Source organism: Choloepus didactylus, chromosome 16 (genome assembly GCF_015220235.1).
Source record: "Choloepus didactylus isolate mChoDid1 chromosome 16, mChoDid1.pri, whole genome shotgun sequence".
NCBI classification, from domain to species: domain Eukaryota; kingdom Metazoa; phylum Chordata; class Mammalia; order Pilosa; family Megalonychidae; genus Choloepus; species Choloepus didactylus.
The window spans coordinates 69058353-69085569 of NC_051322.1; the positions used below are offsets into that span (position 1 = coordinate 69058353).

The following is a 27217-nucleotide window of genomic DNA, read 5'->3' on the forward strand; positions in this document are numbered from 1 at the left end:
AGTAGTGCCTATTTTATATAATTGTGACATTGAAAGGGTGTAAGTATTTTGTTTACACAATGCCTGGCACATAGTAAAGAATCAATAAATGTTAACAGTTTTGTTTGTTAGTAGTAGTTGCCAAGGACCTGTGATTCTTTCCTTTTACATCCATCCTTTTTTCATTCCTATTTAATAGAGACCTACAGAACTTTTCGTTTGGATTTCTGAAATAGTCTCCTACCTGGTCTCACTAGCCCTAGTCTCTCTGTTATCTGGTTTTGCCGCATTATCACTGGATTAACCTATTTTTTTCTATTTTCTTTTTCTGTAAATCTTTCCTTTCTTTTTAATCTGTTCTATTTTGTTAAAAGACGTCTGAGATGTTCCCACTTTTGTGCCTCTATGGTAAAGCTGCTATAAACATTTGCTCACAAATCTTTTTTTCGTAAACAGCTTTATTGAGGTATACTATACATATCATAGCATTCACCCATTTTAAGTGTAGTATTTTATGATATTTAGGATATTTATAGGGTTGTACAACCATCATCGCAACCCAGTTTTAGAACGTTGCTGTCATGGCAAAAAGATCTTCATGCCCAATTACAATCAGTGCCTCCTCTCACCTCTATGCTCAGGCAACCCCAAATCTGCTTTCAAAATCAGGAAATATAAACCTTCATACTTTGTTCTTTTTCAAAATTGTTTTTATTATCCAGAGTCCTTAGCATTTCCGTGTAAATTTTAGGATCTGCTTGTCATTTTCTTTAAAAAAAGAAAAAAAAGGCTGCAGGGATTTTGATGGGGATTGCATTGAATTTGTAGATCAATTTAGGGAGAATTCTCATCTTACTAATACTCAATCTTCCAATCAGTGAACATGGGCTGTCCATTTATTTTAGATCTTCTTTAGTCCCTTAGTAGTACTTTGTAGTTTTCAATATACAGTCTTGCATTTCTATTGTTAAATTATTTGTCAGTTTTTTATTCTGTTGTAAATGGAGTTATCTTAATTTCATTTTTGGGTTGTCTGTCGCTACTACGTAAATATACAGTAGATTTTTATATAAAGAGCTTGTATCCTATGATCTTGCTGAACTTATGTATTAGTTCTAATAGTTTGGGGATTCCTTGGGGTTTTCTTCATTTGGGTTCATGTTATCTGCTTTTCTTTTCCAATCTGGATGCCTTTGATTTCTTTTTCTTGATAGACTGCATGGGCTAAAACCTACAGCACAGTGTTGAATAGGAGCTGAGAGAGCATACTTCCTTGTTTTTGATCTTAGGGGAAAAGCTTTTAGTCTTTCATCATTAAGTGTGATGTTAGCTATAGGTTGAGGAAGTTCCCTTCTATTTCTGATTTGTTGAGAGCTTTTATTAGTGGGTGTTTTACTGTGACAAAGCTTTTTCTGTATCTGTTATCATCTTGTGATTTTGTCCTTTATTCTGTATAATGTAGTGTATTATGTTGGTTGATTTTTGGATGAGGGACCAACCTTGAATTCATCAGATGAGTCTCGCTTATTCATACTGTATAATCCTTTTTATATGTTGGTGGATTTAGTTTGGGAATATTTTATTTAGAAATTTTACCTCTGTTAATGAAGATTATTGGTCTATAGTTTTCTTGTGATGTCTTTGGTTTTGGTATCAAGGTAATTGTCATCTCATAGAATGAGTTGGGAAGTGTGTTCTCCATTATTTTGTAAAACAGTTTGTGAAAGATTGGTATTATTTCTTCTTTTGATACTTGATAGAGTTCACTATTAAATAATTATGGGGTTAGACTTTTTTATGGGAAAATTTTTAAAGAGATTTTGAATTATTACTGTAAATTACAAATTAACAAGATTTTAAACTTGAAACTACTCTATTCAGATTTCATATTTCTTTTTGAGTTAGTTTTGGTAATTTGTGTTTTTCTAGAAATTTCACCTAAGTTGTCAGAGTAAAGTTGTTCATAATAGTCTCTCATGATCCTCTAAATTTCTGTAGAGAATATAGGGATGTATTCTTTTTCATTCTTAAATCTTGTACTTTATGTTTTCTCTCATTTTTTCTGATCTGTTTAGCTGGAGTTTTATGTATCTCATTGATCTTTTCAAAGAACTAATTTTTGAAGTCATTGATTTTGCCTATTTTTTCCTTCTACTTTCTGTTTACTTGATTTCTGCACTTAACTCCCTAATTTCTTTCTGCTTTCCTGCTTTGGGTTTAATTTGTTTTTTGCCTGTTCCTTAAGGTGGAAGTTTATATTATTGATGTGAGACCGTTATTCTGTCCTAATATAGGCTGTTGAAGCCGTAATTTTCCTATCCACACTGCTTTAACATTGTTTAAAAAACATCCCATAAATTTTTAAAAATGTAATTGTTTTTTAGAGACTTAGGTTTACAGAAAAATCATGCAGAAAATACAAGTTCTATATACCATCCCTATTGTTAACCCCTTGCATTAGTGTGAGACCTTCGTTACAGATGGTGAAAGAATATTGTTATAATTTTACTATTAACCTATCATCCACAATTTCTATTACACTTCACTGTTTGTGTTGTACAATCCTTGTTTTTTTTCTTTATTGAATTTTTTTTCTACTAACATATACAACCTAAAATTTCCCTTTTTAAACCACATTCAAATATATAATTCAGTGTGGTTAATTACATTCACAGTGTGCTACTGTCACCATATCCATTACCAAAACCTTTCCATCACCCCAAACAGAAATTCTGTACCACTTAGGCATTAACTCCCCATTTCCTACCATACCACCTCCCTCCAGCCACCTGTATTCTTGTTTTTTCACTATGAATTTGCTTAAGCTAATTATTTCACATCAGTGAGATCATAGAATATTTTTCCTTTTGTGAAATTATTTCACTTAACCTGATGTCTTCAGGTTTATCCATATTGTCACATATATCAGATCTTTGTTCCTTTTCTCAGCTGAATAGTATTTCTGTGTGTGTGTGTATGTGTGTGTTTCCATTCATTGGTTGATGGACGCTTTGGTTGCTGTGCAGGTTGGAAACTGTTGTGGACCCCAGAAGGGCTATGATCTTTTAATCCAGTCTTGTTGGGTAGGACCCTTTGATTGAGTGTTTTCATGGAGATGTGATCCCCGCCCATTCTGGGTGGGTCTTGATTGGATCACTGAAGTCCTTTAAGAGAGCATGCAGACAGAAGGAACTCAGGGAAGCTGAGAGAGATATTTTGGAGAGAAGCTGGGAGCCAGCACAGATGCTGATGCTTGGAGACACTTAGGGATGCAGACAAAAGGACATTTGGAGATGCTAAGCTAAGAGATGAAGCCTAGAGTTTGCCCCAGAGAAGCTAAGAGAGGATCCTCAGATGCTTAGGGAGATACTCCCTGGGAGAAAGAAATAAAGATGCACAGAAACAGAGAGAGAGGAGCGAAGACAGAAGCCCAGAGAAATTTTGGAGAAGGCCATTTTGAAACACAACCCAGGAGCAAAAGACTAGCAAACACCAGTTGTATGCCTTTGCGGCTGGCAGACGTATTCCAGACGCCATCTGCTGTTCTTCAGTGAAGGTATCCTCTTGCTGATGCCTTAGTATGGACACTTTTATGGCCTTATAACTGTAAATTTGTAACATAATAAATCCCCTTTATAAAAGCCAATCCAGGAGACTCAGGCAAAATGGCGGCATAGAGAGGAGTGGAAGCTAAGTAGTCCCCCTGGAACAACTACAAAAAACCAGAAACAACTAGTAAATAATCCAGAATAACTGCGGGGGGATGAACGAGACCATCCATTCATCATACACCAACCTGAATTGGGAGGAATGCCTGAGAACACAGCATAAAATCTGTAAGTAAAACCTGCGGAACGGAGGCGGGGCAAGATGGCAGACTGGTGAGCTGTATGTTTTAGTTACTCCTCCAGGAAAGTAGGTAAAAAGGCAGGAACTGCGTGGACTGGACACCACAGAGCAATCTGTCTTTGGGCATACTTCATACAACACTCATGAGAACGTGGAACTGCTGAGACCAGCGAAATCTGTGGGTTTTTGCGGCCGGGGGACCCGCGCCCCTCCCTGCCGGGCTCAGTCCCGGGGGAGGAGGGGCTGTCAGCTCCAGGAAGGAGAAGGGAGAATTGCAGTGGCTGCTCTTACCGGAAACTCATTCTACTGATTCAAACTCCAACCATAGATAGACTGAGGCCAGACACCAGAGACTCTGAGAGCAGCCAGCCCAGCAGAGAGGAGACAGGCATAGAAAAAAAACAACACGAAAAACTCCAAAATAAAAGCAGAGGATTTTTGGAGTTCTGGTGAACACAGAAAGGGGAAGGGCGGAGATCAGGCCTTGAGGCGCATATGCAAATCCCGAAGCAAGGCTGATCTCTCTGCCCTGGGCACTTTTCCTTAATGGCCCTGGTTGCTTTGTCTATTAGCATTTCAATAACCCATTAGATCTCTGAGGAGGGCTGTTTTTTTTTTTTTTTTTTTTTTTTTTTTTTTTAAATCCTTTTTGCTTTTTCTAAAACAATTACTCTAAGAAGCTCAATACAGAAAGCTTCAAAGAATTGAAATTTGGGCACATCAAGTCAAGAGCAGAACTAAGAGAGCTCTGAGACAAAAGGCAATAATCCAGTGGCTGAGAAAATTCACTAAACAACACAACTTCCCAAGAAAAGGGGGGTGTCCGCTCACAGCCACCATCCTGGTGGACAGGAAACACTCCTGCCCATCGCCAGCCCCATAGCCCAGAGCTGCCCCAGACAACCCAGTGTGACGGAAGTGCTTCAAATAACAGGCACACACCACAAAACTGGGCATGGACATTAGCCTTCCCTGCAACCTCAGCTGAATGTCCCAGAGCTGGGAAGGGGGAGCAGTGTGAATTAACAGAGCCCCATTCAGCCATCATTTGAGCAGACTGGGAGCCTCCCAACACAGCCCAGCAGCCCAGAACTGCCCTGGGGGGACGGCACTCACCTGCGACATAGCACAGTCATCCCTCAACAGAGGACCCGGGGTGCACAGCCTGGAAGAGGGGCCCACTTGCAAGTCTCAGGAGCCATACGCCAATACCAAAGACTTGTGGGTCAGTGGCAGAGACAAACTGTGGCAGGACTGAACTGAAGGATTAGACTATTGCAGTAGCTTTAAAACTCTAGGATCATCAGGGAGATTTGATTGTTAGGGCCACCACCCCTCCCCAACTGCCCAGAAACACGCCCCACATACAGGGCAGGCAACACCAACTACACACGCAAGCTTGGGACACCAATTGGGCCCCACAAGACTCACTCCCCCACTCACCAAAAAGGCTAAGCAGGGGAGATCTGGCTTGTGGAGAACAGGTGGCTCGTGGACGCCACCTGCTGGTTAGTTAGAGAAAGTGTACTCCACGAAGCTGTAGATCTGATAAATTAGAGATAAGGACTTCAACTGGTCTACAAACCCTAAAAGAACCCTATCAAGGTCAGCAAATGCCACGAGGCCAAAAACAACAGAAAATTATAAAGCATATGAAAAAACCAGACGATATGGATAACCCAAGCCCAAGCACCCAAATCAAAAGACCAGAAGAGACACACCTAGAGCAGCTACTCAAAGAACTAAAGATGAACAATGAGACCCTAGTACGGGATATGAAGGAAATCAAGAAGACCCTAGAAGAGCATAAAGAAGACATTGCAAGACTAAATAAAAAAATGGATGATCTTATGGAAATTAAAGAAACTGTTGACCAAATTAAAAAGATTCTGGACACTCATAGTACAAGACTAGAGGAAGTTGAACAACGAATCAGTGACCTGGAAGATGACAGAATGGAAAATGAAAACATAAAAGAAAGAATGGGGAAAAAAATTGAAAAACTCGAAATGGACCTCAGGGATATGATAGATAATATGAAACGTCCGAATATAAGACTCATTGGTGTCCCAGAAGGGGAAGAAAAGGGTAAAGGTCTAGGAAGAGTATTCAAAGAAATTGTTGGGGAAAACTTCCCAAATCTTCTAAACAACATAAATACACAAATCATAAATGCTCAGCGAACTCCAAATAGAATAAATCCAAAAAAACCCACTCCGAGACATATACTGATCACACTGTCAAACATAGAAGAGAAGGAGCAAGTTCTGAAAGCAGCAAGAGAAAAGCAATTCACCACATACAAAGGAAACAGCATAAGACTAAGTAGTGACTACTCAGCAGCCACCATGGAGGCGAGAAGGCAGTGGCACGATATATTTAAAATTCTGAGTGAGAGGAATTTCCAGCCAAGAATACTTTATCCAGCAAAGCTCTCCTTCAAATTTGAGGGAGAGCTTAAATTTTTCACAGACAAAGAAATGCTGAGAGAATTTGCTAACAAGAGACCTGCCCTACTGGAGATACTAAAGGGAGCCCTACAGACAGAGAAACAAAGACAGGACAGAGAGACTTGGAGAAAGGTTCAGTACTAAAGAGATTCGGTATGGGTACAATAAAGGATATTAATAGAGAGAGGGAAAAATATGGCAAACATAATCCAAAGGATAAGATGGCCGATTCAAGAAATGCCTTCACGGTTTTAACGTTGAATGTAAATGGATTAAACTCCCCAATTAAAAGATATAGATTCGCAGAATGGATCAAAAAAAATGAACCATCAATATGTTGCATACAAGAGACTCATCTTAGACACAGGGACACAAAGAAACTGAAAGTGAAAGGATGGAAAAAAATATTTCATGCAAGCTACAGCCAAAAGAAAGCAGGTGTAGCAATATTAATCTCAGATAAAATAGACTTCAAATGCAGGGATGTTTTGAGAGACAAAGAAGGCCACTACATACTAATAAAAGGGGCAATTCAGCAAGAAGAAATAACAATCGTAAATGTCTATGCACCCAATCAAGGTGCCACAAAATACATGAGAGAAACATTGGCAAAACTAAAGGAAGCAATTGATGTTTCCACAATAATTGTGGGAGACTTCAACACATCACTCTCTCCTATAGATAGATCAACCAGACAGAAGACCAATAAGGAAATTGAAAACCTAAACAATCTGATAAATGAATTAGATTTAACAGACATCTACAGGACATTACATCCCAAATCACCAGGATACACATACTTTTCTAGTGCTCACGGAACTTTCTCCAGAATAGATCATATGCTGGGACATAAAACAAGCCTCAATAAATTTAAAAAGATTGAAATTATTCAAAGCACATTCTCTGACCACAATGGAATACAATTAGAAGTCAATAACCATCAGAGACTTAGAAAATTCACAAATACCTGGAGGTTAAACAACACACTCCTAAACAATCAGTGGGTTAAAGAAGAAATAGCAAGAGAAATTGCTAAATATATAGAGACGAATGAAAATGAGAACACAACATACCAAAACCTATGGGATGCAGCAAAAGCAGTGCTAAGGGGGAAATTTATAGCACTAAACGCATATATTAAAAAGGAAGAAAGAGCCAAAATCAAAGAACTAATGGATCAACTGAAGAAGCTAGAAAATGAACAGCAAACCAATCCTAAACCAAGTAGAAGAAAAGAAATAACAAGGATTAAAGCAGAAATAAATGACATAGAGAACAAAAAAACAATAGAAAGGATAAATATCACCAAAAGTTGGTTCTTTGAGAAGATCAACAAGATTGACAAGCCCCTAGCTAGACTGACAAAATCAAAAAGAGAGAAGACCCATATAAACAAAATAATGAATGAAAAAGGTGACATAACTGCAGATCCTGAAGAAATTAAAAAAATTATAAGAGGATATTATGAACAACTGTATGGCAACAAACTGGATAATGTAGAAGAAATGGACAATTTCCTGGAAACATATGAACAACCTAGACTGACCAGAGAAGAAATAGAACACCTCAACCAACCCATCACAAGCAAAGAGATCCAATCAGTCATCAAAAATCTTCCCACAAATAAATGCCCAGGGCCAGATGGCTTCACAGGGGAATTCTACCAAACTTTCCAGAAAGAACTGACACCAATCTTACTCAAACTCTTTCAAAACATTGAAAAAAATGGAACACTACCTAATTCATTTTATGAAGCTAACATCAATCTAATACCAAAACCAGGCAAAGATGCTACAAAAAAGGAAAACTACCGGCCAATCTCCCTAATGAATATAGATGCAAAAATCCTCAACAAAATACTTGCAAATCGAATCCAAAGACACATTAAAAAAATCATACACCATGACCAAGTGGGGTTCATTCCAGGCATGCAAGGATGGTTCAACATAAGAAAAACAATCAATGTATTACAACACATTAAAAACTCAAAAGGGAAAAATCAATTGATCATCTCAATAGATGCTGAAAAAGCATTTGACAAAATCCAACATCCGTTTTTGATAAAAACACTTCAAAAGGTAGGAATTGAAGGAAACTTCCTCAACATGATAAAGAGCATATATGAAAAACCCACAGCCAGCATAGTACTCAATGGTGAGAGACTGAAAGCCTTCCCTCTAAGATCAGGAACAAGACAAGGATGCCCGCTGTCACCACTGTTATTCAACATTGTGCTGGAAGTGCTAGCCAGGGCAATCCGGCAAGACAAAGAAATAAAAGGCATCCAAATTGGAAAAGAAGAAGTAAAACTGTCATTGTTTGCAGATGATATGATCTTATATCTAGAAAACCCTGAGAAATCAACGATACACCTACTAGAGCTAATAAACAAATTTAGCAAAGTAGCGGGATACAAGATTAATGCACATAAGTCAGTAATGTTTCTATATGCTAGAAATGAACAAACTGAAGAGACACTCAAGAAAAAGATACCATTTTCAGTAGCAACTAAAAAAATCAAGTACCTAGGAATAAACTTAACCAAAGATGTAAAAGACCTATACAAAGAAAACTACATAACTCTACTAAAAGAAATAGAAGGGGACCTTAAAAGATGGAAAAATATTCCATGTTCATGGATAGGAAGGCTACATGTCATTAAGATGTCAATTCTACCCAAACTCATCTACAGATTCAATGCAATCCCAATCAAAATTCCAACAACCTACTTTGCAGACTTGGAAAAGCTAGTTATCAAATTTATTTGGAAAGGGAAGATGCCTCGAATTGCTAAAGACACTTTAAAAAAGAAAAACGAAGTGGGAGGACTTACACTCCCTGACTTTGAAGCTTATTATAAAGCCACAGTTGCCAAAACAGCATGGTACTGGCACAAAGATAGACATATAGATCAATGGAATCGAATTGAGAATTCAGAGATAGACCCTCAGATCTATGGCCGACTGATCTTTGATAAGGCCCCCAAAGTCACCGAACTGAGCCATAATGGTCTTTTCAACAAATGGGGCTGGGAGAGTTGGATATCCATATCCAAAAGAATGAAAGAGGACCCCTACCTCACCCCCTACACAAAAATTAACTCAAAATGGACCAAAGATCTCAATATAAAAGAAAGTACCATTAAACTCCTAGAAGATAATGTAGGAAAACATCTTCAAGACCTTGTATTAGGAGGCAACTTCCTAGACTTTACACCCAAAGCACAAGCAACAAAAGAGAAAATAGATAAATGGGAACTCCTCAAGCTTAGAAGTTTCTGCACCTCAAAGGAATTTCTCAAAAAGGTAAAGAGGCAGCCAACTCAATGGGAAAAAATTTTTGGAAACCATGTATCTGACAAAAGACTGATATCTTGCATATACAAAGAAATCCTACAACTCAATGACAATAGCACAGACAGCCCAATTATAAAATGGGCAAAAGATATGAAAAGACAGTTCTCTGAAGAGGACATACAAATGGCCAAGAAACACATGAAAAAATGTTCAGCTTCACTAGCTATTAGAGAGATGCAAATTAAGACCACAATGAGATACCATCTAACACCGGTTAGAATGGCTGCCATTAAACAAACAGGAAACTACAAATGCTGGAGGGGATGTGGAGAAATTGGAACTCTTATTCATTGTTGGTGGGACTGCGTAATGGTTCAGCCACTCTGGAAGTCAGTCTGGCAGTTCCTTAGAAAACTAGATATAGAGCTACCATTCGATCCAGCGATTGCACTTCTCGGGATATACCCGGAAGATCAGAAAGCAGTGACACGAACAGATATCTGCACGCCAATGTTCATAGCAGCATTATTCACAATTGCCAAGAGATGGAAACAACCCAAATGTCCATCAACAGATGAGTGGATAAATAAAATGTGGTATATACACACGATGGAATACTACGCGGCAGTAAGAAGGAACGATCTGGTGAAACATATGACAACATGGATGAACCTTGAAGACATAATGCTGAGCGAAATAAGCCAGGCACAAAAAGAGAAATATTATATGCTACCACTAATGTGAACTTTTAAAAAATGTAAAACAAATGGTTTATAATGTAGAATGTAGGGGAACTAGCAGTAGAGAGCAATTAAGGAAGGGGGAACAATAATCCAAGAAGAACAGATAAGCTATTTAACGTTCTGGGGATGCCCAGAAATGACTATGGTCTGTTAATTTCTGATGGATGTAGTAGGAACAAGTTCACTGAAATGTTGCTATAGTATGTAACTTTCTTGGGGTAAAGTAGGAACATGTTGGAAGTTAAGCAGTTATCTTAGGTTAGTTGTCTTTTTCTTACTCCCTTGCTATGGTCTCTTTGAAATGTTCTTTTATTGTATGTTTGTTTTCTTTTTAACTTTTTTTTTCATACAGTTGATTTGAAAAAAGAAGGGAAAGTTAAAAAAAAAAAAAGAAAAAAGACAAACAAGGATAAAAAAACAAAACAAACAAACAAAAAAAAACGATGTAGTGCCCCCTTGAGGAGCCTGTGGAGAATGCAGGGGTATTCGCCTACCCCACCTCCATGGTTGCTAACATGACCACAGACATAGGGGACTGGTGGTTTGATGGGTTGAGCCCTCTACCATAGGTTTTACCCTTGGGAAGACGGTTGCTGCAAAGGAGAGGCTAGGCCTCCCTGTATTTGTGCCTAAGAGTCTCCTCCTGAATGCCTCTTTGTTGCTCAGATGTGGCCCTCTCTCTCTGGCTAAGCCAACTTGAAAGGTGAAATCACTGCCCTCCCCCCTACGTGGGATCAGACACCCAGGGAAGTGAATCTCCCTGGCAACGTGGAATATGACTCCCGGGGAGGAATGTAGACCCGGCATCGTGGGATGGAGAACATCTTCTTGACCAAAAGGGGGATGTGAAAGGAAATGAAATAAGCTTCAGTGGCAGAGAGATTCCAAAACGAGCCGAGAGATCACTCTGGTGGGCACTCTTACGCACACTTTAGACAACCTTTTTTAGGTTCTAAAGAATTGGGGTAGCTGGTGGTGGATACCTGAAACTATTAAACTACAACCCAGAACCCATGAATCTCGAAGACAGTTGTATAAAAATGTAGCTTATGACGGGGTGACAGTGGGATTGGGAATGCCATAAGGACCAAACTCCACTTTGTCTAGTTTATGGATCGATGTGTAGAAAAGTAGGGGAAGCAAACAAACAGACAAAGGTACCTAGTGTTCTTTTTTACTTCAATTGCTCTTTTTCACTCTAATTATTATTCTTGTTATTTTTGTGTGTGTGCTAATGAAGGTGTCAGGGATTGATTTAGGTGATGAATGTACAACTATGTAATGGTACTGTAAACAATCGAAAGTACAATTTGTTTTGTATGACTGCGTGGTATGTGAATATATCTCAATAAAATGATGATTAAAAAAAAAAAAAAAAAAAAAAAAAAAAAAAAAACCTGGGGAACCAGGTCAGGAGACCCCCTCCCCCATACCCCGAGCTGCAAAGCCTCGTGGTGCCACAGAGAAGCTCTCTCCCAGCAAGCGAATACAGCTCAGCTGAGCTCCAGCTGGGGTTTTAAGTAGCGAGTGTGAACTGCTCACTACAGGTACGCAGCCCCCAAAAAACAGACAGAGGCTTTGAGTGACGACTGACCTTGGAGAGCCGGAGGGTCGCCTTGGACTGGGTCTGAAGGGGACTGTCTGTTTCTTTTTTGGCTCAGTGGAGAAAGCCCCAGTCATTTGCAGTTTCCAGGACTGTGACTCTGGGAAGGGTGGAGACAGCACAAGCAGAGAGCAAGACCATTGAAATGCTAATGACCTCCACCTGAGGGGTCTGTCTTCTCTAGGAGGAAAGGGGTGGGGCCCTTTCCTTTCAGAACCAGACCCCAGAGCCTGGGGGAACACGGCCGTACCTCCTCACACCAGTCAAGAATTATAGGCTTACAGGCGTCACCTGTTGGGCAGAAAAGCACAGTGACCTGAGGCATCAAAGGGTGGAGCAATTTTCTAAGACACACCCTCAGGGAAACCAGATACTGAATACTTCTTCCCTCTGGGACCTGAGCCTGTTCTGGTCTGAGAAAACCTGATTTGGATAACCAAGGAAACCATGCCTAGACAACAGAAAATTACAACCTACACTAAGAAAAACAAAGTTATGGCCCAGTCAAAGGAACAAACGTACACTTCAACTGAGATACAGGAATTTAAATCATTTCAATTCTATTGATTTCAATGCTAAATCAATTCAAAAAGTTTAGAGAAGATATTGCAAAAGAGAGGCTGTAAAGGAAGCACTGGACATGTATACAGCAGAAATCAAAAGTTCAAAAAGCCTACTAGTAGAATCTATGGAAATGAAAGGCACAACACAAGAGATGAAAGACACAATGGAAACATACAACAGCAGATGTCAAGAGGCAGAAGAAAACATTCAGGAACTGGAGAACAAAACACCTGAAAGCCTACACACAAAGGAGCAGATGGAGAAAAGAATGAAAAAATATGAGCAACGTCTCCGGGAACTCAAGGATGAAACAAAATACAATAATGTACGTGTCATTGGTGTCCCAGAAGGAGAAGAGAAGGGAAAGGGGGCAGAAGCAATAATAGAGGAAATAATTAATGAAAATTTCCCATCTCTTATGAAAGACATAAAATTACAGATCCAAGAAGCGCAGCGTACTCCAAACAGAAGAGATCTGAATAGGCCTACGCCAAGACACTTAATAATCAGATTATCAAATGTCAAAGACAAAGAGAGAATCCTGAAAGCAGCAAGAGAAAAGCGATCCATTACATACAAAGGAAGCTTAATAAGACTATGTGCGGATCTCTCAGCAGAAACCATGGAGGCAAGAAGGAAGTGGTGTGATATATTTAAGATACTGAAAGAGAAAAACCACCAACCAAGAATCCTGTATCCAGCAAAGCTGTCCTTCAAATATGATGGAGAGCTCAAAATATTTTCTGACAAACAGACAATGACAGACTTTGTGAACAAGACACCTGCCCTACAGGAAATACTAAAGGGAGCACTACAGGGTGATAGAAGACAGGAGTGTGTGGTTTGGAACACAATTTTGGGAGATGGTAGCACAATAATGTAAGTACACTGAACAAAGGTAACTATGAATATGGTTGAGAGAGGAAGTTGGGGAGCATGTGAGACACCACAAGAAAAAAGGAGGAAAGATAAAGACTGGGACTGTGTAACTTGGTGAAATCTAGAGTATTCAACAATTGTGATAAAATGTACAAATATGTTCTTTTACGAGGGAGAACAAGCAAATGTCAGCCTTGCAAGGTGTTAAAAATGGGGAGGCATTGGGGGAGGAATGCAGTCAGCATAAACTAGAGACTGTAACTAATGGAATCATTGTATTATGCTTCCTTTAATGTAACAAAGGTGATATACCAAGGTGAATGCAGATAAGAGGGGGGGATAGGGGAGGCATGTTAGACACTTGACATTGGTGGTATTGTCTGATTCTTTATTCTACTTTGATTTAAGGTTATTTTTCCTTTTGCTGCTTCCTAGCTGTCATTTTTTTGTTTCCTCTTTCTTTTACCTCTCTGCCTTCTTTGACTCTCCCTCCTGCCTTGTGGAAGAAATGTAGATGCTCTTGCTTAGTATGAGCAGAATGTTCAATTAGGATGAACTTAAATGTTTGGAAATGAACAGGGGTGTTGGTAGCAAGATGTGAGAATAACTAACAGTGCCGAATGGTGTGTGAATGAGGTGGAAAGGGGAAGCTCAGAGTCATATATGTCACCAGAAGGAAAGTTGGAGGTCAAAAGATGGAAATGTATAAAACTGAATCCTATGGTGGGCAATGTCCATGATCAACTGTACAAATACTAGAAATCACTTCATGAACCAGAACAAATGTATGACAATACAATTAGAAGTTAATAATAGAGGGGCATATAGGGAAGAACTATATACCTGTTACAAACTATATACTACAGTTAGTAGTATTTCAACATTTTTTCGTAAACAGTAACAAACGTACTATATCAATACTAGGAGTCAACAATTGAGGGGGGTTGGTTAGGGATAGGGGAGGTTTAGAGTTTCCTTTTCTTTTTTTTCTTTTTTCATCTTTCACTTTATTTCTTGTCTAGAGTAATGAAAAGTTTCTAAAAATTGAACAGAAATTAAGTGTGATGGATGCACAGCTGTATGAGGGTACCCAGGGGCAAGTGATTGTACACTTTGGATCTTTGGATAATTGTATGGTACCTGAACAATCTCAATAAAAATGAAAAAAAAAAAAAAAAAAGCCAATCCGTTTCTGGTATTTTTCATAATGGCAACTCTAGCTGAGAGAACTGAAAAAGTTGCTGCTTCTTTTTGGTAGTTGTGAATAATGGCACTGTGAACATTGGTATGCAAATATCTGTTTGAGTCCCTCTTTCAATTTTTGGGGGTATATACCTAAAAGTAAGAATTGCCAGGTCATATGTTAATTCTATGTTTAACCTTCTGAGGAATTGTCAAACTGTTTTCCATGTCACCTACACCATTTTACATTCTGCTGGTTGTGAACCTTGTGTTGCTGTTTCTCCACATCCTCTCCAACACTTGTAATTTTCTGTGTTGTTTTTTTTTTAATAGTAGCCATTCTAATGGGTGTGAAATGTTATCTCATTATGGTTTTAATTTGTACTTCCCTAATGGCTAATGATGTTGAGGATTTTTTCATGTGCCTTTTGGCCATTTGTATATCTTCTTTGGAGAAGTGTATTTCAGGTGTTTTGCACATTTTAAAAATGGGTTGTCTTTTTGTTGTTGAATTGAAGGATTTCTTTATGTATTCTGGATATTAAACCATTATCAGATATGTAGTTTCCAAATATATTTTCCCATTCTTGTCTTTTTATTTTCATGAAAAAGTCCTTTGCATAAAAATTATTAATCTTGATGAGGTCCCATTTATCTATTTTTTCTTTCATTTCTTGTGCTTTTGGTGTAATGTCTAGGAAATCATTGCCTCACATGTGCTGAGGATGTTTCCCTATGTTTTCTTCTAGGAGTTTGATAGTTCTGATTCTTTTGCTTAAGTCATTAATCTATTCTGAGTTGATTTTGTATATGGTGTGAGGTAGGAATCAACTTTCATTCTATTGCATAAGGATATCCAGTTTCCCCAGCACCATTTGTTGAAGAGACTGTTCTTTGCCTATTGAGTGGACTTGACACCATTGTCAAATCAGTTCACCTTAGATATCATGGTTTCTTTTTGAAGTCTCAGTTTGATTCCATTGGTTTATATGTCTCTCCTTGTGCCAGTATCATGCTTTGATTACTGTGGTTTTGTAATAAGTTTTAAATCATGAAGTGAGTTCTCCAACTTTGTTCTTCTTTCTCAAGATGACTTTCTTTTTCAAGATGACTTACCCTTCCATATACATTTGATGATTGGTTTTTCCATTTCTACAAAGTAGGCTGTTGGAATTTTGATTGAGATTGCATTGATTCTGTAAATCACTTTGGGTAGAATTGACATCCTAATAATATTTAATCTTGCAATCCGTGAACATGAGCTATCTTTCCACTAATTCATGTGTCATTTGCAAATAGGGAAAGTTTTACTTCTTCCTTTCCAATTTGGATACCTTTTATTTCTTTTTCTTGTCTTGTTACAGCTGCCTGATAAAACGGCCATTTTATCATTATGAAATGTCTCTCCTTGTCTCTGGTAATGTATCTTGTCTTGTGTGGTTTCTCTGATGTTAGTATAGCCACTCCAGCTCTTTTATGGTTAAGTTTTTAATAAGTTATATTTTTCCAAGCTTTTACTTTCAACTACTTTAGTTTCTTTGAATCTGAAGTGTATTCCTTGTAGATAGTATATAGTAGGATATTGCTTTTTTAATCCATTTTAATCCATTGATTGCAATATTTAGTCCATTCATCTGTAATGTAATTGTTGATGTATTTGAGTTTACATCTGTCATTTTGCTTTTTGTTATTTACCTATCATGTCTTTTTTGTTTCTGTCAACTGTATGCTGTCTTTTTTGTTTAGAATTTTTTTTCAATGCAACCTTTTAATTCTCTGATTTTTTTAAACTATTTTTTGAATTGCTAATTTTAGTTGTTGATCTAGGGGTTATAATGTGCATCCCAATTATCCTAGTCTACTACAAGTTAGCATTGACTCAATTCTAGTAAAATATAACAACTTTCTTCCAATATAGCTCCATTTTCTTCCCTTCATTTGTATTATTTACAGAATATAAATTGTATTTCTTTATGTTATTAAGCTAACTACACAGTGTTACAATTATACATTTTTATTTTTTAAAGAAATAAGAATAAATGAAAAAAATATATTTATATAGTTCCTTATATTGAATTTATAAATTTTGGCACTCTTAATTTTTTCCTATGGATTAGAGTTACTGTGTGATGTCTTTTAGAGTTTCTCTTACAATTTCCTGTAAGACAGGTCTTCAGCCATGACTTCTCCTCTTCATTGATGTAGGTTTGTCTTTATTTTGCTATCATTTTTTAAAATAGCTTTATTGAGATGTATAAGTGACATACCATATAATTCTCTCATTTAAAGTGTGCAATTCAGTAATTTTTTTGGTGTATCCACAGAGTTACGCAGTCACCACAGCAATCTATTTTAGAACATTTCTACCCAAAATGAAATGCTGTGTGTCCACTCACAGTCATTCCCCATTCTCTCTCCCAAACCCCCAGCCCTAGGGAGCCACTAATCTCTCTGTCTCTATAGGTTTGCCTTTTCTGGACATTTCATATAAATGGAGTTATGCAATATGTAGTCTTTTTTTTGACTGCCGTCAGTTTTTTTTTTCGCTTTAGTGCAATTTTACTGAGATATTCACACACCATGCAGTCCATCCAAAGTATATAGTCAGCAGCTCAGAACTGCATAGTTATGTGTTCTTGCCACAATCAATTTTCAAACATTTTCATTAATCCAGGAAAAAAAAAAAAACTTGAAACATCCTGTATCCCCCCCCCCCCAGCCTCCAGCATTGGTGCAGTATATTTATTACTGTTGATGACAGAATATTAAGATATTACTGCTAACTATAGTCCATAGTTTGCAGTAGTGCATTTTTTCCCGTATACCACTCTATTAATTAAGTCCTTGTAATAGTTTCATGTATTAGTTCCAGTTCATGGAGGAAATTTTTTGTATTTGTCCTATTAATCACAGCCATCATCCACCACAAGATTTACTGGATTATACATTCCCATGTTTTAACCTCTGGCTTTTCTTCTCTTGATGTATATGACTCTAAACTTCCCCTATCAACCACACTCACACACAATTCTGAATGATTATTTATTCACACAATAATGTGCTACCATCGCCTTTATCCATTTCCACTCATTTAAATTCAACTGAGTTAAAAATTCTGTGTTATCCTAAGCAACCACTCCCCATTTTCTAGCCTCATTCTATCTCCTGGTAACCTATATTCTAGATTCTCTGTCCATGAATTTACACAGCATGATTAGTTTATGTTAATGAGATCATAAAATATTTGTCCTTTTGTGTCTGACTTATTTCACTCAACATAATGTCCTGAAGGTTCATCCATGTTGTTGCATGCTTCAGGGTGTAATCCTTTCTCATGCTGAGTAATATTTCATTGTGTGTGTATACCACATTTTGTTTGTCCATTTATCAGTAAATGGACACTTGGATTGTTTCCATCTTTTGGCAGTTGTGAATAATGCCACTGAGAACATTGGTGTGCAAATGTTCTGTTCGCGTCCCGCTTTCAGTTCTTCTGGGTATATACCACGTTGCAGGATTGCTGGATCGTAGGGCAGCTCTGTACTTAGCTTTTTGAGGAACACCAAAACTCCTTTCACAGTGGCTGTAACATTTTACATTCCCAGCAGCAGTGAATAAGCATTCCTGTTTTTCCACATCCTCTCTAACACTTGTAGTATCCTGTTTGTTTAATAGTTGCCATTATAATAGATGTGAAATGATATCTCATTGTGGTTTTGATTCGCATTTCCCTAATAGCTGGTGCTGTTGAACATCTTTTCATGTGCTTTTTAGCCATTTGTATTTCCACTTTGGAAAAATGTCTGTTCATGTCTTTTGTCCGTTTTTAAATTGAGTTGTTTGTCTTTTTATTGTTGTGTTGTAGGCTGTCTTTATGTATTCTGGATATTAAACCCTTATCGGATATGTGGTTTCCAAATGTTTTCTCTCATTGAGTCAGCTACCACTTCATCTTTTTGGCAAAGTCCTTTGAAGCACAAAATTATTCAATTTTGAGGAATTTTTCTTTTCTCTTTCTTTCTTTCTTTCTTATTTTATTTTATTTTTTGTTGTTGTTGTTGTTTGAGCTTTGGGTGTAAGGTCTAAGAAACTGCCTCCTACTGCAAGAACTTGAAGGTGCTTCCCTTCATTTTCTTCCAGAAGTTTTATGCTTCTAGCCTTTGTATTTAGGTCTTTGAACTACTGGGAGTTAATTTTTGTATAAAGTGTAAGATAGGGTTCCTCTTTTATTCTTCTGGATATGAATATCTAGTTTTTCCTGTACCATTTGTTGCAGAGACTGCTCTGTCACAGTTGGGTGTCCTTGGCTGCCTTGCCAAAAATCAGTTGAACGTAGATTTGAGTCTATTTCTGAACTCTCAGTTTGTTTCTCTTGGTTAATCTATGTATCTTTATGCTAAGACCATGCTGTTTAATCATGGTAGCTTTGTAATATGTTTTATAGTCAGGAAGTGAGAGTCCTCCAACTTCATTTTGGTTTTTTTCCAAGATATTTTTAGATATTCAGGGCTCTTTACCCTTCCAGATAAATTTGGTAATTGGCTCTTCCAGTTCTGCAAAGTGGCTATTGGAATTTTGATTGGGATTGCATTGAATTTGTAGATAAATTTGGGTAGAATTGACATCTTAGTAATACTTAATCTTCCAGTCCATGGAATTGGATTGTCCTTCCATTTATTTATGTCTTCTTTGATTTGTTTTAGCAATGTTTTGTTGTTTTCTGAATACAGGTCCTTTACATCCTTGGTTAAGGTTATTCCTAGGCATTTTCTTTTAGCTGCTATTGTTAATGAAATTTTTTTCCTGATTTCCTCCTCAGATTGCTCATTACTAATGTATAGAAACACTATTGATTTTTACATGTTAATCTTGTATTCCTTCATATTCCTGAATTAATTTTTTAGGTTTAGTAGCTTTGTTGTAGATTTTTAGGTTTAGGTTGTAGATTTTTAGGTTTAGTAGCTTTGTTGTAGGTTTTTTGGAACTGTTTATGATAGGATCATATCATCTATAAATAGTGAAAGTTTTACTTCTTCATTTCCAGCTTGGATGCCTTTTATGACAGTGGGCATCCTTGTCTTGTTCCCCATCTTACAGGGAACAGTCTCTCACCATTGAATACAGTGTTAGCTATGAGTTTTTAATATATGCCCTTTATCATGTTGAGAAAGTTTACGTCTATTCCTATCTTTCAAAGTGTTTTTATCAAGAAGGAATGTTGGATTTTGTCAGATGCCTTTTCTGCATCAATCAAGATGATCATGTGGGTCTCTTCTCTTTTGATTTGTTAATGTGGTATATTACATTGATTGATTTTCTTATGTTGAACCACCCTTGTATACCTAGCTTGAAACCCACTTGATCATGGTGTATAATTTTTTAATGTGCCGTTGAATTCAGTATGCGCATATTTTGTTGAGAATTTTTACATCTGTATTCATTGGAGAGATCGGTCTATAATTTTCCTTTGTAGTATCTATCTGGTTTTGGTATTAGAGTGATGTTGGCTTCATAGAATGAGTTAGGTAGTGTTCCCTCTTCAGTTTTATGGAAGAGTTTGAGCAGGATTGGTATTAATTTTTCTTGGAATGATTAGTAGAATTCACCTGTGAAGGCATCTGGTCCTGGGCTTTTCTTTGTTGGGAGGTTTTTGTTTGTTTGTTTTTAAATGCAATTTTATTGAGATATAATCACATAACATACAGTCATTCAAAGTGTACAATCAGTTGTTTACAGTATTGTCATATAGTTATGCTTTCATCACCATAGTCAAACTTTGAACATTTTCATTACTCCAAAAAATAAATGAAAATTAAAATGAAAAATGAACAAGAATATCCAAAGCATCCCATTCCCCTCCTCCCCTCATTGTTCGTTTATTTTTAGTACAGTTAATTGAGATATATTCACACACCCTACAGTCATCCACAGTGTACAATCAGTTACTCATAGCACCATCATACAATTGTGCATTCATCCCCAGAATCAATTTTTGAACCTTTCCCTTACTCCGAAATAAAAATAAAAGCAAAAAAGAACACCTAAATTTTTCCATTCCCTCCATCCCACTCTACATCTAATTTTTGTCCCATTTTTCCATTCATCTGTCCATACACTGGATAAAGGGAGTGCAAGCCACAAGATTTTCACAGTCACACTATGCAATGTGCATAGTTACACAGTTGTCTTCAAGAATTAAGGTTACTGGGTTGCAGTTTGACAGCTTCAGGTATTTCCCTGTAGTCATTCCACACAGTAAAGACTAAAAGGTGATATATCTGTTTAATAGCGCATAAGAATACCCTCCAGAGTGACCTCTCAGCTCCACTTGAAATCTCTCAGCCACTGGAACCCTACTTCGCTTCATCTCTTTTCCCCCTTTTGGTCAAGAAGATCCTCTCAATCCCGCAGTGCTGGGTCCCGGCTCATCTCCAGGAGTCACTTCCTTCGTTGCCAGGGCGATTCACACCCGTGAGTCACGTCCCACATAGGGAGGAAGCTATTGAGTTCACTTGCCAAGTGGGCTTAGAGAGAGAGGGAGCCACATCTGAACAAAAAAGAGGCTCTCTGCGGGGGACTCCTAGGCAAAATTGTAAGTGGGCTTAGCCTCTTGTTAGGAGGTTTTTGGTGATCATTTCAGTCTCTTTACTTGTGATTGGTTTGTTGAGATCTTTTTTTTTCTTTTGGAGTCAGTGTGGGTTATTGGTATGTTTTTAGAAAATTGTTCATTTCATCTAACTTGTGTAGTTTGTTGGTGTACAGCTACTGATTGTTTAAGAGTGTGTTGTTTAACCTTCATATATTTGTGAATTTTCCAGTCCTCTGTTCTTGATTTTCAGCTTCATTCCATTATGGTCAGAGAACATGGTTTCTATAGTTATATATATATATATATATATATACATATATATATATATTTTTTTTAACAATTTTATTGAGATGTATTCATATACCATGTAATTCATCCAACATATGTAGTCAGTGGCTCACAGTATCCTCTTATCGGTGTGCATTCATCATCACAGTCCGATTTAGAACATTCTCATTATACCCCCCCAAAATAATAACAATAAAATGAAAATAAATATATAAAACTAAAAAAGAATACCCCAAGCCTCCCATACCCCCCTCCCCCCATTATTTATGTATTTTTGTCTTTATTTTATTACTCATCTGCCCATACGCTGGATCCAGGGAGTGTTTCACTTAACAAGGTTTTCACAATCACACGGTCATACAATAAAAGCTATATATTTATACAGTTATCATCAAGAATCAAGGCCCCTGCATTACTGTTAACAGTTTCAGGTATTTCCTTCTAACTATTCTAATACACTCAAAAGTAAAAAGGAATACTTATAGAATGCGTGAGAATAACCTCCAGAATGGCCTCTCGACTATTTGAAATCTTTTAGCCACTGAAACTTCAATTTGTTACATTTCTCTTTCCCCTTTTGATCAAGAAGGCATTCTTAATCCCACGATTTCATGGCCAGGCTCATCCCTGGGAGTCATGTCCCACATTGCCAGGGAAATTTACACCCCTGGGAATCAGTTCCCGTTTGGGGTGGGGGGTGGGGCAGTGAGTTCGCCTGCCAAGTTGGCTTACCCAGAGAGACAGGGCCACATCTGAGCAACAGAGAGGTACTCAGGGAGACTCTTTGGCACAGTTATAGCAGGGCCTCTCCTTTGCAGTAAGGAGCTTCATAAGGGCAAGCCCTAATACAGAGGGCTCAGTATACCAAATCATCAGTCCTCAGTGTTTGTGAGAACGTCAGCAGCAACCCAGATGAGGATGTCCAACCCTTCTACATTTTCCCCAGCTCCTCAGTGGGGCCCTGAAGATACATTTTTTTATTCTCTGCCTAAATTACTTTGGGATGTGTCACTATTTCAAACTAACGTGTACAAACCTACCAGATCTCATTTCCTATTCAAAGTTCCATGTAATTGTGTTGTTTGAACAAACTATACCAGTTAAATTGTTTAGAAAATACAGATCCTGCACCAAAGAAACATATCTTCCCTTGGGCTCACAGGGAAGTTGAAGTTTTAAAACACAAGTCAGTATCGTCCTTTACCCTTTGGCCCGATTTGTCCTAGTCCTAACCAGATCTACTTCATTCATATCTCTAATTGAAGCCTGGATTCTTTTTCAGCTTTTTTAACAGTTGCTGTAGGCGCTAATACTTACATTAATATCTGCCGAGCGCTAGCTCTGAGTTTCAGGTGTCACACAGATATCCAGAGTTCCAGAGACCGATCAGGTTATCACAAAAGGATCAGCATGTCAGAATCCGGGGATAGCCATTACAATTCAGGAATAGATGTGATTGCTAAAGAGCTTACAATTTAGGGACCTTTACAATAAGTGTACCCCTGATAAGCTGTGCTCTAAGATTCAGTTCTGAGTTTACACATTGTAGTTAGTCCATGTTGGTGAGGCATTATAATGTCTGTCTTTGTTTCTGGCATACTTCATTGAAAATGCTGTCTACAGGATCCATTCACCTTGTAGGTCTCACTGTTTCACTCCTTCTTATACCAACATGAGGGTTTTTATTGCTGCTTTTGTTTTGTTTTTAATAAAACGTTTGGGCTTTCCTTTTAGTATTTGTCTCTTTCACAGTGTATGATCAATTTTGTTTTTTTTTTTTCTTTTTTTCTTTATGTCTGGCTTCCTAGGGGTCAGCCCTTTGTTTGCAAAGCTTAGTCAGCAGCCATTGATTGGTTAGATATTGAGCTCAAACATGGTCAGCCAGTAAAGAATCCACTCTTTGCTGACCACTGTGCTGGTGTTTTGGGGAGTGCATTCAATGTTAAGGCATTTTTCAAGTATGCCTCTGCATTTACTTTTCTTCCTGTTGCCATGTGTGCAGTCTCCCAGTCAGTTTATAGAGAGATTTAAAGAGGTGTAGAGCGTTTGTACCCACTGCATGTCAGAATCTCTCAGTAAGGGTTATATGGCTAGATTGGCCTCTCTCAGGTTTTTCCTTCATATGAGCACAGCACTGTCAGCAAGGGATATGTGGTGATCTTATCCAGCATCTTCTGTTGCTCTCTAATTTCTGCATTTGCATTGTTACATTTCTTGGTAGCCCCACCAGTCAATTGCTCTCCTGCACTGGGACTGCAACCTTAGGCTAATAGAACTGTGGGTTTTCTCCATTGGTTTCCTACCCTGTTTGCTATTTTTATCAACAGTTCTGTTAGGGGTGGATTTTGGCCCTTCACACCAGTTTAAATCAACACTCTCTGGCATTGAAACTGCTGGTTTTCAATGCCAGCTCTGCTCTAGCAACACTGCCATGCAAACTAAACAAGGGCCAGGGTACAGGAGCAACCCCAGGCAAGACTGCACAGACTCCTACTATTCTTACCTACCTCGGGTTCAGGAATTTTTTTTTTAATTAATGCTTTTGAGTTTCTTTTTCTTCTGTTCAGTTTCCAGAGCCTCAAAATGGTTGTCTTGGACAATTTATAATTGTGCTTTGGGAAGAGGAGTTGCCATTATCTTCTTGCTGCCATAGACTGCTATTTCCTCAAATGCATTTCAGTGTGTTAAAACTCACTGCATCCAGCAACCTTATATTGGATTTTCACTGTGCTTTGTGCCTGGTGCTATCCTATGACCCTGGAAAGAATACAGAGAGTGGTTATGGCATGGTCCAAATCTTCATGAAGACTGTTCAGCTATTTACCAGTGCTCTGAAATGTTTTGCTCTCAGGACTTAATACTCTTAAATACAATTGAGGATCATAAAGAGGTTTTTTGTATGTGGTTTATCCATTGAAAAAACAGTATCAGAAATTAAATGAGAAATTTATTAATTGGCTTAAAAAACAAAACTATTACATGTTAAAATACATAATATGTTTTCATGCATAATAGTTAAATTTTCAAAAATATTAGTGACAAAAATGTCATTTTTTTAATTCTTTCATATGTCTTTAATGTCTAGCCCAGTAGTAGACAGCCAGATTTTCATTTGTGCTTCTGCTTTCAGTGTATTGGGATATCATTTCTCATGTATTCTCTGAGAAACTCCAGTATACATTCTTGAGAGAGAGAGAGAGAAAAATACAAATAATACCTTAACGTTATTATGAAAATTCTTAAATAGTTCTGGCCTCACAGATCCCGTGAAATGCTCTTAGAGAGCAAAAGAAAGAGACCATTCTTTTTCTTTGAAAAGAACTGCTGTATGCTCTCTAATGAAAGCATTGAGTATATAGTGATGAGGCAAAAAGGAGGGAAGTGATCAGTTCTATTTATTGGGGTTCAGGGGTGGTCTCAGTGGAAAAGATAGTCTGGATTTTTAAGGATGGGAAGTTTGACCAGCAGGAAAGTGGAAGCAGAGATAGTCTAAGGAGAAGAAACAGCAAATGTGAAAGCTCACAAGCATGAATCTTCTATAGTACTTATGCTAGGTTGGGATGGAACCTGTGAAGGATGGAGGCATAGGAGATGAGTCTAAGCATTAGGCTGGGGCAGTTTATTATGGCTGTGTGCCTTGCTAAGGATCTTGGGATTTTTTGTGTAGCCAGTGAGCCAGAATGGAAGGGCCACAGTGGATGCCAGTTAGAATGCTATTAAACAATCCAAGCAAGAGGCAGGGTGGGAAGATAAACTGTACTTCATTAAAACTAAAAATGTTGTTTATTGAAGTACATTATTAAGAAAGTGGAAAGACAGTCTACAGAATGAGAGAAAAATGTTTGGAAACCATATTATCTGATAAGCATTTAATATCCAGAATATATAAAGAACTCCTACAGTTTAACAACAGAAAGACTAACATCTCATTTTAAAAATGGGCAAAACTCCCTGCTATGTGGGACCTGACTCCCAGGGGTGTAAATCTCCCTGGCAATGCAGGATGTGACTCCCGGAAATGAATCTGGACCCAGCATCTTGTGATGGAGAACCTCGTCTTGACCAAAAGGGGGATGTGAAATGAAACAAAATAAAGCTTCATTGACTGAGAGATTTCAAATGGAGTCGAGAGGTTACTCTGGTGAAGATTGTTACACACTATATAGATACCACTTTTTAGGTTTTAATATATTGGAGTAGCTAGAGGTAAACATGTGAAACTACCAAACTCCAACCCAGTAGCCTTGACTCTTGGAGACAGGTGTAACAATGTAGCTTACAAGGGGTGACAGTGTGATTGTGAAAACCCTGTGGATTGCACTCCCTGTATCCAGTGTATGGATGGATGAGTAGGAGAATGGGGACAAAATCTAAATGAAAAATAGGGTGGGATGGGGGTGGTGGTGATTTGGGTGTTCTTTTTGTATTTTTATTTTTTATTCTGATTCTTTCTGGTATAAGGAAAATGTTCAAAAATAGATTGGGGTGATGAACTCACAACTACAAGATGGTACTGTGAACAGTTGATTGTACACCATGGATGATTGTATGGTATGTGAATATATCTCAGTAAAACTGAATTTAAAAAAATGGGCAAAAGACTTGAATAGACATTTCTCCAAAGAAGATATAAAATGGCCAATAAGTACATGAAAAAATGCTCAGCCTCATTATCCACTAAGGAAGTGCAAATCAAAACAATAAGCCCCCTCAAATCCACTAAAATGGCTGATATTTAAAAAAAAAAAGAATAGTAAGTGCTGACAAGGTTGTGGAGAAATAGGAATCACAGTTTCTTCTTGGTGGAAATGTAAATTGGTACAGCTGTTGCAGAAAAATGTGACAGTTCCTTAAAAAGTTAACATAGAACTTCCATGTGGTCCAGCAGTCCCTCTGTAGATTATATCCAAAAGGATGGGAAACAAGGCTTTGGACAGATATTTGTATATCACTGTATTATAGCAGATTATTCACAATAGCCAAAAGGTGGAAACAACCCACTTGTCCATCAACAGATGAATGGATAAACAAAATATGATATATGTATATAATCAATGGAATATTCAGCTGTAAATGGAATATATTTCTGATACATGCTACCACATAGATGAACCTTGGAAGCATCATGTTGAATGAAATAAGTCAGGCACATAGGGATTCCACTTATATGAAATAGCTCAAGTATGCAAATTCGTAGAGACAGAAAGTAGAGTATAGGTTACCAGGAATAGGGGCAGGAGGAAAGCAGGGAGTTGGTGCATGTGGGTTAAGGCATCGCTGTTTGGCGTATGGGAAAGTTCTGGTATTGGATACTGGTGAGGATAGCACAACATTGTAAATGGAATCAATCATACTGAATTGTATGCTTGGTAGTAGCTGAGATTGTATATATGTTTCAGCAGTTTAAATGCAATACATGATCTTGAACTGGATCTAATTATGGATGAGAAAAGCCCCAAAGGACATTATTGGGACATGAAAAAAATTGGAATATAGAGTTTAAGCATTATATCAATATTAAATCTCTTGAATTTGATAACAGTACTTAAGGTGGTTACATAAATGAATATCCTTATTCTTAGGAAATGTACATGGATGTATTAAGTGTTCAAGAAGCATGATGTATACAACTTTCAGATGTTTAAAAGATGGATAGATAGAATGATACTAGAAATGTGCAAAATGTTAAAAGATGTTGGAGCTAGGTATCTGGGTTAGGAGTAGGTCTCTATATGGGTTTTGTATTATTTTTGCAAATCCCGTGCATTGAAATTATTTCAAAATACAAAGTAAAG

At 37.7% G+C, this 27217-nt stretch overlaps 1 protein-coding gene across 3 annotated transcripts in view; it reads left to right on the forward strand.

Moving 5' to 3' along the window:
* The window catches only part of ANKRD12 (ankyrin repeat domain 12), a 158336-nt gene that overhangs the window by 29940 nt on the left and 101179 nt on the right, over window positions 1-27217 (forward strand). The gene's annotated exons all lie outside the window — the stretch shown is intronic.